Source organism: Prenolepis imparis, unplaced genomic scaffold, assembly GCF_030444845.1.
Source record: "Prenolepis imparis isolate NDT839.2.m4 unplaced genomic scaffold, iyPreImpa1.0 SCAF_2, whole genome shotgun sequence".
Taxonomy (NCBI): domain Eukaryota; kingdom Metazoa; phylum Arthropoda; class Insecta; order Hymenoptera; family Formicidae; genus Prenolepis; species Prenolepis imparis.
The window spans coordinates 3,142,527-3,154,535 of NW_028141160.1; positions in this window are offsets into that span (position 1 = coordinate 3,142,527).

The following is a 12,009-nucleotide window of genomic DNA, read 5'->3' on the forward strand; positions in this document are numbered from 1 at the left end:
GAGAAGGATTTTGCTTTCCTGAGTGAAATTCCAGTAGCTCGAGCAATGGCCAGCCCGGAATCGGCTGAATGGACGAGGGCCATGGCTGACGAAGTGAAATCGATTCTCATAAAGGACACGTGGGATCTAGTGGACAGATCAAAGGCATCCAAGGTAATCGGTAGTTGTTTCGTACTGCGGGATAAATACAGCACGGATGGCGTCCTGGAAAAACATAAGGCCAGGGTAGTAGCAAAGGGCTACGCCCAGCAATACGGTAAAGATTTCCACGAGACATACGCACCAGTCGTACGATTAGCTTCAATACGATCAACGATTGCATTTGCGGCGCAAAGCGGAATGCATATACGACAATACGTGGCGACAGCGTACCTGAACGGAAGACTGGACGAGGAGGTGTACATGGAAGTACCAGACCGGATGATAGAGATTCTGGAGTATATCGTCCGCACGGAGAGAAACAAGGACCAGTCGTCTATCAAGGCGACAGCCATGCTGAACGAGTTGGCTGCGGGAGACAAGGTTTGCCTTATGAACAAAGCTCTGTACGGTCTAAAGCAAACCGGCCGCGCCTGGAATAAACGACTGGACAAGGAACTGCGCGCATTGGGCGCGAAACCCACCAACGCAGATCCCTGCGTCTACACGAAAAATCAGAAAGAAACCCTGATCATTATCATCTACGTCGACGACATAATAGTAATGAGTCGTGACTCAGAGGAAATCACTCGTTTCGGACGGGGGTTGGCGAACATCTTCGAGGTAAAGGATCTCGGCGACCTCAAACGCTGTTTGGGGATGAACTTCTCCCGAAACGACGGGGGAATATTCGTCAATCAGGGGACGTACATTAAAGATGTTCTTCATAGATTTGGGATGTCAGACTGCAACGCCGTTTCGACCCCTCTAGACGTCGGGACGAAGTTGACGAGGGGCGAGGCTTGGTTAATCGTCGACGGCGAGAGACCCCCTTACCGGGAATTAGTCGGGTGCCTGCTCTATCTATCGCTGGCAACACGCCCGGATATAGCTCATCCTGCAAGCGCATTGAGCCAATTCAACGATTGCTTCAACAAGACACATTGGGGCGCAGCAAAAAGAGTGCTTCGATATCTCAAGGGCACTGATGACCAGGGGATCTTCTATAGCCACGGGGACAGTTTTCTGGCAGGTTACGTGGACGCAGATTGGGGAGGATCAGCCGATGACAGGCGCTCTTTCACTGGGTACGCGTTCATCATGAATGGAGGAGCTGTGGTCTGGGATTCGAGGAAGCAACGGACCATTGCCCTTTCAACCACGGAGGCCGAATATATGGCTTTAAGCGAGGCGGCAAAAGAAGCCGTACATCTTCAACGTTTTCTGCTGGAGTTGGGCGCGACAGACGTCAGGCCAGTTAAGTTATTCAACGACAACGTGAGTGCGCAGAAAATGGCAACCAATCCGGTCTTCCACTGACGGACCAAACATATAGACATTCGGCACCACTTCGTGCGCGAAGTCGTGGAGTCGGGTCAAGTGATTCTGGAGCACGTGGCATCGGACGAGATGCCGACAGACGTACTAACCAAGGGTTTGGCGAGACCGAAGCACGTTCGATGCGTCGATCTTCTAGAGCTGAAGATGTCAACCTAGGATCCAGCGGATGTTTCGAGGGGAAGTGTTGGAATTACCGACACGCACGATCCAGCCACTGCCGATCCGTTGCAGGGAGAGCCACCGTCGGCGGTCTAACGAGCTTACCTCAGTCTTCTCTAGCACACTACACACGACACGTCTATCTTTCTTATCTCTCATTTTGTACGCGAGTATCCTCGTACTCTTTGACAACATATATAAATCCGTAAGGCGTATTGACGTACGTGTCCTATATATGCGAGAACCTAACTTTTACATACGGTTGGACGGAAAATGGCGGACGATTATACCTGCTCTTACAGAGCCTTAGTTTAACCAGAGGTTAAAGTTAACCTGGCGTTGGTGAAATTTTGCGTCCTCATCTGACAAGTAAACCTACGGAAGTGTCACTCTCCGATTTTTCTGAAATTTGGATATGTTATAATACATGAAAAACTAAGGGACACGTATTTTTTTTTAGCGGCGGAAAAACATATTTAGGGGGTGAAACGACCCCTCCAAAATAGGGGGTAAAATGGAAAAATTGCGGTATCTTTGAGATCAGTGAAGCGATTTTAATGATTTTTGGTATGAAAGTATCTTTTGATAGAAGACGAAAATCGGCCTAGGTATGTTCGAGGGGGAGTGAAAATTAGGGGGCCAACTACCCCTAAAGTGACCAATTTTTTGCTGCAAAAAATCAGTTTTGATCTAATCGAAGTGAAATCTATTAAAACTTCAAAAGGAAAGCTAATTAAGGAACACGTATTTTTTTGTTTTTTTTTAATATAAATATTTGGGGGGTAAACAACCCCTATATTGCCGCGCTCGTTTGACATTGCGCATGAAACACCTTGTGAAACTATATTTTTGAACTGTTCGATCTTTTTAATATATTGGTTTTTGAAGTCGCTGAATCCGAATCTGAAATCAGATCTTCAAAATTCAATATGGCGGAAGCCAATATGGCGGACGAAAACTCGAAAAATTACTTGAATAGACAGTAACTCGACATGCGACTTTCAAAATACAATAAAATCAACTTTTGACATTTATTGTTAGTTATGTGAAGTGAATTAAACATATTAAAAATATTAATTGTTTATAACCGCCGGCGTTAGCGTTACCCGAGATGTACCGCGCGGAGGTCGCACGGTCGGATTTACATCTCTTCGGGGTGCTTGATTAGGGTGAGTCCCCTTGCCTCTCACTATTTTCTGTAAGTGTGTCAGAACACGATTCATTGTTAGAACGCTTATGTACAGGTAACGAAAGATTTTTTTTGTTATTTCAATTTTATTATTTTTTTTGTCGTTTTAATTTTATTTTTTTTTTGTTTTTATTTCATTTAGTTTTTTATTATTACTGTTATTTTATAAATGGCTGATTTGACGATTAAATCATTTTTTGAAAGTTTTGCATACATGATATTCGTTAAAAAAATGTATTATGCACAAAGATTTTTTGCACCAAGCACATCTTATTACTGCACACACATTGCAGAACCCGCAAGATGTCTCACAATTTTTAAAACAGAAATCAACGGGGTTATCAAATTCCAACGGTTTTTCTTTTATATACCCACTTTTATACCATGAGTATTTAATGAGATTTTGAAATCGAGGAGAAGCAAACTGATTGTGTATCAGCGATTGCAGTTTAATGACGTTATTTCGATGGTGCAAATTTATGTCATATTGATAGTTGTGTAAATTGACATTATCTGAAAAATACCTAATAAAATTCTTCCAAGGTCGAAAGAAAAAGACATCTAGGGGTTGAATCATCCCCGTTGTACCAGCAGGAATTGTTTTAATTAGAACGGATTTTCCAGACGTTGATAAAGTATTAAGCATTTGTGAATTCTGTCCACTCCAAGAATCTAACAATAGAATACTTTCATTGTTAGTTGATGGCAGGAAAACCTCTTTAAACCATTCTTGGACTAGGTTTGACGTTAATTTATCTGATTTAGAGGCAAGTACATGGACATTTTCAGGAGTGAATAAATTCTTTTTTATTTTAATATACCATCTTTTTCTTGGAGTACCATTAACAACGGAGATAATAAAGTACCATTAGCAGAAATAAGAGGTTGAATCGTGTAACTGGGAGTCATCGAATTTAAAGATTGCGCCAGTGCTTCGATTTTTAGTTCTCCTTTAAATGACAGAGTGCATCCAGTATGCATCTCCAAATTAAATCCAGACTGATCAGTATTAAATATATTACATTCCCCTACTTCTGAAATAAGTCTGCTTATATCAACGAATTCTGTAGCTTGTTCTTTAAGTTTAACTTGATCACGTACAGATTTTTGCGTTATAAACTTATTAACTTTTCTTGACACAATCTTGTACTTTGTTTTAAAAGTGTGAAGCCATTTCGATGATGCTGTGAATGAATCAGGGGAAAGTGAAAAGTCATCTCGAGCTTTTAAAGCCCATCTACGAATATCAACATCGTGAATCGTTATTGACTTTTCAACCGTTTCTTGAAATTGGGATATAACATATTCAGAAATTTTTTTCAATTTCTCATTCCTAGTTCCACCTTTTTCAAGTTGAGCTTCCCAACGATATAACTGACGCTTTGATTTTAATCGCTTAAATTTACTTTGAACGTTTTCAAATTTCACTTTTCTTTTTTTTCCTGATTTCCAATATTCAATGACTTTTCGTTTATATTCATCATCAACTTCATCAACTTTGGAAGAGTCTAACTGTAAGTCAGAAGATGTTTCATCCTCAAAATCAGAAATGTCGTCATCTTTGATTAAAATAGGACCTTGAATATCATTTTGATCTTCAAAAATTAAGGTTTCATGTGTTTCTACAAAAAAGGCATCATTTATTGAATCTTTTATTAGAGTTTCTAATTGAAAACTAAAAGTCCTCTCATCGTCGTTTACAGCAGATTCAAAATCATACTGCGGTTGATCAAACGCTTCTTGCAAAAGCCGTATAATATTTTTTGGATTCATAGCGGACAGTGATACCGAACGGCGGAGAATTTCCTTTTCCATCAATTACGCCGCGCCGCTATAGATCTCGGCCCTCCACCATTCGGCCGCGCGGAGGCTATACAAACAAACACGGCGTGTCCGTCTGATGTGAATCCTCTCCGCGCTACCGTCTCGTTTTACTTTTCCCTGCTTTTTCACGAAAGACGGTTCTGCTTAATTTTTTTTTGTTTCATTATACATGTCTTTGCACTATAACCACAATTTTGTTATAAACAATTAATATTTTTAACATGTTTAATTCACTTCACATAACTAACAATAAATGTCAAAAGTTGATTTTATTGTATTTTGAAAGTCGCATGTCGAGTTACTGTCTATTCAAGTAATTTTTCGAGTTTTCGTCCGCCATATTGGATCCGCCATATTGAATTTTGAAAATCTGATTTCAGATTCGGATTCAGCGACTTCAAAAACCAATATATTAAAAAGATCGAACAGTTCAAAAATATAGTTTCACAAGGTGTTTCATGCGCAATGTCAAATAGCGCGGCAATATAGGGGTTGTTTACCCCCCAAATATTTATATAAAAAAAAACAAAAAAATACGTATTCCTTAATTAGCTTTCCTTTTGAAGTTTTAATAGATTTCACTTCGATTAGATCAAAACTGATTTTTTGCAGCAAAAAATTGGTCACTTTAGGGGTAGTTGGCCCCCTAATTTTCACTCCCCCTCCAACATACCTAGGCCGATTTTCGTCTTCTATCAAAAGATACTTTCATACCAAAAATCATTAAAATCGCTTCACTGATCTCAAAGATACCGCAATTTTTCCATTTTACCCCCTATTTTGGGGGGGTCGTTTCACCCCCTAAATATGTTTTTCCGCCGCTAAAAAAAATACGTGTCCCTTAGTTTTTCATGTATTATAACATATCCAAATTTCAGAAAAATCGGAGAGTGACACTTCCGTAGGTTTACTTGTGAGAGGAACTAAAATTGTCGATAATTGTTGATAATTTTAGTTCTGCCATACCGACAGCGTTATGCATATTAAAAGAGCAATAAAAAAGCAAATAAAAATTGTGTTCAATATGTTAAAAAGACATCATATATTATGTCTACTGTTCTATCGCTTCGTACGCGAATCAAAGAATATCGAAGCGCATAGATAACAGTATATCATATGTGTGTCTGCCTTTATTATATGTATGTACATGTTTGAACACAATTATTCATATATGTGAACGTATTGCGTTTATAAATTTCTATTATATATAAATATTTATTTATACTGTTATAGCCCGAACTATAACCAGTAGTTATTAGAAATTAGAATTTACTGAATATCTTTATAGAATACTGTAAAACATTTTTGCTTATAAAAGAGCGCTCTCGACAAACGCTCGTCGCGTGAAAACGCTAACGCAGCGAGACACGCGCGAAGCACCGGAAACCGCGAGATGCAAGCGAAGACCAGGGACTTCGACCTGCTTCGCTTGCAATTAGACCAAAAACGCGTGAGTATTGTTAACCAATCAGAGACCTGTTTCCAAGGGCCTCTCCCGAAAGAAATCCAAGAAACAAAGAGGATATAGGACGGAGAGCCCGCCCGCGAAGGCAGTCTCGAATACAACTCCTAAACATCAAGACGGAGTCTCGAATACAACTCCTAAACATCAAGACGGAGTCTCGAATACAACTCCTAAACATCAAGACGGAGTCTCGAATAAAACTCCTAAACATCAAGACGGAGTCTCGAATACAATTCCTAAACATCAAGACGTGGTCGCTAATAAGAAACCAGAACATCAGAACGAGACTCACTAACAACGACCTGAATTATTGAGAGGAATACGAATATACGCTCATCGAATGTTACGCGAATATATATTTAAAGAAAGGACGAGAAATAAAGCGAAACCATATTCAATCCGAAATAAAAGTGTATTTTAAGAGAAAGAAAAGAGTACAACACTCCTAACTTCCTACGAAGTCCTGCACGACCCGAGGATCCTCATCCTTAATTCGGCGCAACCCCAGTGCCTTGTTCGAGGCACACAACAATACAATCAAAAATATATATACCTATAATGTTTATCTAAATAATACATTGTTATAGTATATAACCGTCGATTATATCGATTAGAAAAAAACGAACTGTTAGATTGTATTATAATTTACTAGAACGTTACATTATAATATCCAGTTATATATGTATTATGCACATACTTTGTATGCATTATATACATTTCTTACATTTACATACATATATGCTTAAATAATACATATATATATGTATATATATACGAGATATTTTATTTGATACAGTAGAGATTATCACAAAAATAAAACATTTTCGGAAAAAATGTTTCATATAAAAATTATAAGATTTCGAAGGGGGACAATATCGTGAATTGTTCTTGAGTGGCCTTTTTCAATTAAATTTAGACCTAGTTATTTTAATTGAACTATATTATTTGTATAATACCTATATATAAATCGAACTCTTGCAACATTCAACATAAAAAGTTATAGGATGGCTAAAAAATGAAAACTTTATGAGATATTTTATAATTGATATAATTTTATATAAACTATGAAATATTTCATAAAATATTCATTTTTCAATAATTTTATCTCAATACTTATGCACAAGATAAAGAAAAAAATTGGTGTAAGAAAAACATAATTGTTTTCAAGGAAAAAATATGTAGCCCTTAATTTCAATTTACATACTTTTTCTTGAAAACAACTATATGTATTTTTTTACAGCAATTTATTTCTCATTATTTTGTGCATAAGTAGAGGTAAGATTATCAAAAAAATTAATATATTATATGAGATATATTTCATAGTTTATGTAATTATATTAAAATTATAAAATATCTCGTAGAGTTTTCATTTTTTAACCATTTTATAATTTTTTATATTGAATGTTGCGAGGATTCGATTTATATATAATAAAAATATAATAAAATATAAAACTATAATAAAAATAAAGTAGCTTTATTTAAAAAAACTAGGTTGACCTCTAAAAATATCTTAGAAAAACGCCAATCAAGAACAATTTTAAATCACGATATCGTCCTCCTTCGACACCTTACAACTTTTATATGAAACATTTTTCCCGAAAATGTTTTATTTATTATTTTTATAATAAAATTTATTTTTATAATCCACTGTATCAAATAAAATACGTATTATATATGTATATGTATTATTTATGTATGCATACGTATATATAAATATAAGAAATGTATACGACGCATGCAGATATGTGTGGATAATACCTATATATTTTGGATATTACAATGTAGTTTACACATTACATACATATACCTATATATATACAGGGTGTCTCTAAAATCTGACCCAGGCTCTTTATTTCGGAAACAGCTTTCGATATGGAAAAATGTTTCAGACAAAAGTTGTAGGACTTGAAGGGGGACAGATGATGAAAATATGGACTTGACCTTGAGTGACCTATTGAAGGTCAGGTGAAGGTCATCGATGTTTTCTTAAATGGAACCCCCTATTTTTTATTGCATATTCTTATAACCCTTGTCGAGACGTTTTCAAAACAGTCTGCTTTTTTAGAGCCACTTGATGTACAAATTCGACTTCAACCTCCCCGCGGTGTACATCGGATAATGCGAATGCCGATGATATGTCAACTTTGAAACTTCGTACCTTGGGAACGGCTTCCGCAAAAGACCCACATAGGTAGTGTTTTGAAAACGTCTCGACAAGGATTACAAAAATATGCAATAAAAAATAGGGGGTTTCATTTAAGAGAACATCGATGACCTTCATCTGATCTTCAATAGGTCACTCAAGGTCAAGTCCATATTTTCCTCATCTGTCCCCCTTCAAGTCCTACAATTTTTGTCTAAAACATTTTTCGATATCTAAAACCGTTTCCAAGATAAAGAGCCTGGGTCAGACTTTAGAGACACCCTGTATAAACGTGTGCATGAACGAGTATAATAGCATAAATGTTATATTATATTCGTTATAAATAATTAATAATATGGTTTTATCTGCCTGTTTATTGTGCAAAACAATATGAAATTTTGAAATGCCTCATGGCCCCGTAGCTCCATGAGCCGCTACTGGCCACATCGTCTTGTCTCTTTCTACGTCTGTCAACACGGTTTTGGTAACATGCTCCATCCAGTACTATATATCGATGAAAGAGACGAAGATAATAATATGATTTTGTCCTTGTCAACTACACAGATTGCAGCTCTCTTTATCGCGATATCACGCAACTAATTTTTTGCTCTGTTTTATGCCTCATCTCGCACACACACATATAAATGAAATATTTCTATATCGAAATCTTTTTTATAGGGTGCGAACCCATGCAGCGGAATAGCAGAACGCGGAACGAGAGCGGAACCAATCGCGAGCGTTTTTCATTCCGTGAATTTCAAATCTCTACATCTCCATGGAGCGGAACGAGCGTAAGCGAAACGAGCAACATGTCCCTTAAATGACTTTAATATTGTATTTATCACTCGTTTTTATTATTATTTATTTTATTATTATGTAAATGTTGAAATGAATTAGTTTCTTATTGGAAATATTTGCTAAAAATATTAAATAAATTTTAAACGATTTTAATCCTTGTAAAATAATGACTCGTGATTGATTGCGCAAAGTCCGCGATGCGCTCATTACGCTCCATTGGTACTAAGGACTCGCGTTTTCGCGTAACAAAAATGACGGAATTGTATGTGCACATATACTTTTGTGTGTTAAATTTTTGTGACGACTTGGAATAGCGAGTCAACAGAGTCTACAGAGAAATAAGTAATTATTAATGTAAATTGATACTAATTTTTATTACTAACAGTTGAAAAATAAAGGAAAATTGAAACTTAATAATTGACAGGTAAGATTTATGATATATAATATATTAATAATATAATATACATATATAATATATTAATAAATATAATATACATATACCTATAATATATTAATAATATAATATACATATATAATATATTAATAATATAATATACATATATATAATATATTAATAATACAATATATACATATATAATATTGTTACGTCCTTGGATTACATCCCCTATGCGTTTCCAAGATAACATCGTCAAGGAGATTATTTATTAACAACCGACACGAGATTGTTTCTGGACGCCATGATTTGGACTGGAGTGACAGCTGTCGAGCTGATCGGTCGCGCGGTCTCTTGTTACATTTATTTAACGTGCTCTTGTATTCTAATTCCATTAAAGTTATCGAGTTCTTTTATATATCGTCTGGTTCATTTCCCGGCGCGAGTGTGTGTGAGAGTGTGACGTTGCGTTGCGCGCTTTGAGCTATCGCGAAACTGTCGCGCGGACGTAACATTTTGGGGGCTCAGCCGGGATCGAACGAGCAACGAGTTATCAAAGATCGTCTACGAGAACAACGCTGAGAACGATGATGCTGCAGGCGGTGGAGAGCGAGACTAAGGAGCGTCGCGAAAAACAGCTGAGTCTTTTCTAATAATAAAGATCAAATATGGAAATCGCGTATATATATCAGTTCTGATATAGAATTATGGCTTTCGTAGAGATGAGGGATTAATTCGCGTTAAAAATTTTGAATACTCGTGCGTTTTTTTTGTTTTCGTGCGTGCAGGAAATTGTTTATTTGGAATGGACGTCGTTGTTTGTGGCGTCTCTCTTACCGACTACCAACTATTTATGTATTCAAGTTACCGACGAAGATTATGTATTGATTTATATATGTAACTAATTTCAATTATTTTATTGTTATTGATTTATCCTTGACAACGTTATTCATTCTTTGTAAAAACTTTTATTCTTTTATTCGTTCTCTGTATTACAATCTGTTCAGACGTTTATACAACAAATTAAATATTTGTAATATAAATATAAAGAGTCTAGTTATTCAGCTTTAGAATACTAGTTCCTCTACAGTGGTGACCCCGATAAGCTTTGGCGCGAGAAGTTTAATTCGGCCATCTGTGAAATCCTCAAGAATCATCTTTGTTGTGGAGATTTATTTCGTCGAGATCTTCTGGACTTTGTTTCGAGATACAGTTATTGCTTTCCAAGATGCCCGTCGTTAGATCTCCTCCACCTCAACAACCTAGTATTCTAAGTACATCAACATCAGCCTTAGAAGAGCAAAAGGATCTACATGTCAGTATGGAGAGATCTTTTCAACTTACCAATCTCGAGTCGTCTAATTCAGGTGAGTCACGAGAAATGAATGCCAATGAGTTTCGTCTTCTTAAACTTCCAACGTTCTGGCATAAACAACCAAGACTCTGGTTTGTCCAGCTTGAGAGCGAATTTTTGATATTTCGAATTCGTTCGGATGACATTAAATACAGTACCGTAATTAGACATCTTGACGAACAAGCTCTCGTAATGGTTGCGGAATTTATTGAAAGACCTGAAAAAGATAAATACGATAATTTAAAAAATCTTATTAATCGTTTTACTGATTCTGATGAAAAACGGCTTCGACAATTATTAGCTGGAATTGAATTAAATGATAAAAAACCGTCTGATTTATTAAGAGAACTGAAACATTTAGCGGGAGGAACTATTTCTGACAATGTATTACATTCTATATGGCTTCAAAGGTTACCATATCGTGCACAAGCGACTTTAGCTGTAGTTGAAGATAGTCCTTTGATTAAATTAGCTGAATTAGCCGACAAGATTATTGATCGTGAGTCCGGTCTTCAAGTTGCTACAATAACTCCGTCAGCTGAGTCTAGCAGTGCTAAATGTTGTGATTTCACTGAACTTGAACGTCGAATTTCAGCTTTAGAAGTCAGACATTCTCGAGACAGGTCAAAATCTAGATTTAATGGAAAAAGAAGATTTAGATCAAATTCAAGAAATAAAAAATTTGATAAAAAGGAAGAAAAAATTTGTTTTTATCATAAGAAATTCGGTGATAAAGCTGTTAAGTGCACAATACCTTGTAGTATGTCTAAATCCCTCACAGATAATGAAAAAAACTAAGTATTCCGTTGAGGGTGGAGACGGCTGTCAACGGTTCAACCAGCAATCGTCTCATCATCACTGATAAATATTCAGGCCTTAATTTTTTAATTGATACAGGTGCTGATGTATCCCTGGTTCCAAAAAGGTCAGTATCAAATGCTCAATCTTCTTTCCTTAAACTTTTTGCTGCCAACGGTACCAAGATTGACACCTATGGATCAAAAACCTTAGCATTAAATCTTGGATTACGCAGAGTTTTTAAATGGAGATTTTGTATCGCAAGCATTCAACGACCTATTTTAGGAGCAGATTTTTTAAGTCATTACGGATTACTCGTTGATATGAAACGTAAACGATTAATTGATACTGTTACTGGATTAACTCATAAAGGAAGACTGTCGAAAATTAATCACTTAACAGTTTG